Below are 3,648 nucleotides of genomic sequence, written 5' to 3'. Positions count from 1 at the left end.
GTGGCATCTGACTTTAACCTGAAGTTCTCCTCGGAATCCTTTTCTGCCTGGTGCTCTGCCTGGCGCTCTGCTATCCACAATCAGCCCCAGCCCCAGGCCCCCCTCACCGGAAGATCCTGGCCCATCTCAGAGGAGGGCGGGACCCCGCAGAGTGCCTGGTGAACAGAGCAACCACTGGGAAGACAGGGACTGACTGGGAAGACAAATGGGAAAGGAAACAGTAACAGAAGCTGGCGGCCTCCTGCCGGGACCTCAGCGGGAGGCTGCTGGTGAAGATCCTGGGTGAGCTGGAGATGGGTGATAAGGTGACCTTGCTGGGTGGTAGTCTCAGGCTGTTCCTGGGCACCTGTCACATAGACCCCTGTGGGCACAGTGTGGGGCCCCACACCCGTCCCAGGGTTGTCCTGATACATAAGAGCAGAGACCCTGAAAGAGAAACCCGCCTGCCCCGTGTGACACAAGGCTCCCAAACGCTTCCCTGTGGAACCCTGCTCCCCAGGACACCTTGTCTCACTCCACAGAGCCCTTTCCCCAGCACCCCCTGGAAACACAGCAGCTGGGAACAAACTCTCCGTGCCAGGAACGAAGCCCTTGGCTGAACCGAGACTCATCAGCGCACCGATGGTGCTGAGGGGTGAGGACAGGCCCTGGGGCAGTGCTTAGCCCTGGGGACACCATCACTGTCCTGCTCTGACCCGCAGGTGGGAGGAGGATGCTGTGCTCCCAGAGTGTGAGGACGGCTCAGGAGGACAGAGGCCTGGGGCTGAGGCTGTGCCCAGAGCCGGTGTGGGGAGGGCCGTGGGGGGCTTTGCAGAGGCAGCTCAGAGAACTGAGGTTGGAATCCTGCCCCAAGCTCAGGTTTTGGGGACGGCAAGTGCCTAGACAAGGCAGGTGACATTACAGTCACTGAGCTGGTCCAGAAACAAGGTGCTGAAGACGTCGTTGAAGAAGGTGGCATGGTACCTGCAGGCTCGCTTGCAGTCAGGGTTGAAGTTCACCTCCAGGATCCGCAGCTGCATCACCTGCTTTCCATCTGGACGGTTGTCCCACTTCAGCATGAGGTCGATGGTATACATCTGGCCAGTTTTTAAAAATGATTTTTTGTAGAGACAGGGGTTGGCCTATGTTGTCCAGGCTGGTCTCAAACTCCTGAGCGCAAGGGATCCTCCTGCCTCGGCCTCCCAAAGTGTTGGGATTACAGGCGTGAGCCATGACGCCCGCCCTACTCAAATCTTTGCATGCACATTTGCTTCTGCCCGTAGCACCCTTGTTCACCTGCTTCACCTGGTCAGCTCCTGTATGTGCTTCAAGTCTCAGCCCAGAGTGACTCCCCCACCCCACCTCCAAGTGGTCAGATGCCCCTCCAGGCCCCTGACATACCTGTCCTTTCCCCTTGACAGCACACGTTGCCCTGTGTGCCCATTGCCTGCTTCCCAGTCTGTTTACCCACCAGCCCAAAGGCCGGGGAGTAGACAATGGGCCCAGCTGGCTCCCCACTGTTTGCCCAGCATCTCCAGCACGGGGCCTGGTACACGATAAACACTTGGCACATTTTTGTGGAATGTTAGAGTGATGCCCCTGCAGCAATCTTCCCCTCCTGGAAAAACAGCAACCTTCAAACTTCAGTGTCTCTCGGCTGAGCTGTTGCCTACGCTCGAGGATGAGTGTCTGCGCTAAACAGGAGCTGCCCAGATCGGCTGCCCTTGCCCTGGCTGCCCCAGCGTGTGCCCACGCTCACTTGTGCTCCTTTTCTCTCTCTCACACACACAGATGGGAGTCAGCTTTCCAGCCACATTCAGTTCTCACTTTAATTCAAATGCTAAATTGGGAAGAAGAGCAGCTTCACACTCTCGATTTAGCCTGGGAGAGAAAAAGTGAGACAGCCTGGATATTGCCAGGGAAAGGAGAAAGAGAAAGCAGGGTCTGGGGTTGGAGGGTGGTGGCAAATGTACCAGAGCCCAAGGGAAAACAATGAAAGCCCCACCACCCAGCTCCTAAAAATAAACCACCCAGAGCTCTGACCCCAGGGTGGCCCTTAAAGCCTCTTTCCTACAGCAGGGCAACCCTTCCCGGCATTATCTCCATCTGGAGAGGGTGTGACTAGGGGAAGCAGGGGAGTCTCTGAATATTAAAGCTACCCAGAGAGGGAGATGCTGCTACTTTGGTCACTGGTAGTAGAAATCATGAAGTCCTTCTTAAATCTGACTTTGATTCCCCTTGTGAGAGCTACAGGTTATGATGAAATAGAACTCTGAGTCCACAAACAGATACTTCCACATCAATGTTCACAGCAGCATTATTCCCAGTCACCAAGAGGTGCAAACAACCCTCTGTTCATCAGTCGATAAGTGGATAAACAAAATGTGGTATATACGTGCAATGGAGCATTATACAGCCGTAAGAAGGAATGGGATTTTGACACATGCTACAACATGGATAAGCCCTGAAAACATTATGGCAGGTGAAATAAGCCAGACACAAAAGGACAAATATTGTATGATTATGCTTACATGAATACCTAGAATAGTGAAATCCATAGAGACAGGAACTGTAATAGAGATTAGCAGGCAGCCGGGCTTGATAGCTCATACCTTTAATCCCAGCACCTTGGGAGACCAAGGCGGGCAGATCACTTGAGGCCAGGAGTTTGAGACCAGCCTGGCCAACATGGCAAAACCCCATCTCTACTAAAAATACCAAAATTAGCTGGGCATTGTGGTGCACACCTGTAGACCCAGCTACTCGGGAGGCTGAGGCAGGAGAATCACTTGAGCCTGGGAGGCAGAGATTGAAGTGAGCAGAGATCACGCTACTGCGCTCCAGCCTGGGTGACACAGTGAGTGAGAGACTCCATCTAAAAAAAAAAAAAAAAAAAAAAAAAAAAAAAGCAGGGATTGCGGGGAGGAAGGAACAGGGAGTTATTTAAAGGGTGCAGAGTTTCTGTTTGGGATGATGAGAAAGTTCTGAAAAGGACAGTGGTGATAGTTGTACAACAGTGTGAATGTACCTAATGCCACTGAATTGTACACTTAAAATGGTTCAAATTGTAAATTTCTGTGTATTTTACAATAAAAAATGAAAGTTAATTATTAAAATTTTAGGCCAGGCGCCGTGGCTCATGCCTCTAATCCCAACACTTTGGGAGGCCAAGGCGGGCGGATCACCTGAGGTCAGGAGTTCGAGACCAGCCTGACCAACATGGAGAAACCCCATCTCTACTAAAAATGGTGGCACATGCCTGTAATCCCAACTACTTGGGAGGCTGAGGCAGGAGAATCGTTTGAACCCGGGAGGCAGAGGTTGCAGTGAGCCGAGATCGTGTGGTTGCACTCCAGCCTGAGCAACAAGAGCGAAACTCCAACTCAACTCAATAATAATAATTATTATTATTATTAAAATTTTAAAACACTGAGTCCAACGTCAGCTTTAAGATACTGTTATGTTGGCCAGGTGCGGTGGCTCACACCTATAATCCCAGCACTTTGGGAGGCCGAGGTGGGCGGATCACAAGGCCAGGAGATTGAGACCATCCTGGCTAATACGGTGAAACTCCTTCTCTACTGAAAATACAAGAAATTAGCCGGGCGTGGTAGCAGGCGCCTGTAGTCCCAGCTACTCGGGAGGCTGAGGCAGGCGAATGGCGTGAAC

Source organism: Piliocolobus tephrosceles, chromosome 4 (genome assembly GCF_002776525.5).
Source record: "Piliocolobus tephrosceles isolate RC106 chromosome 4, ASM277652v3, whole genome shotgun sequence".
NCBI lineage: Eukaryota > Metazoa > Chordata > Mammalia > Primates > Cercopithecidae > Piliocolobus > Piliocolobus tephrosceles.
Note: the sequence above shows the minus strand (reverse complement) of the source record.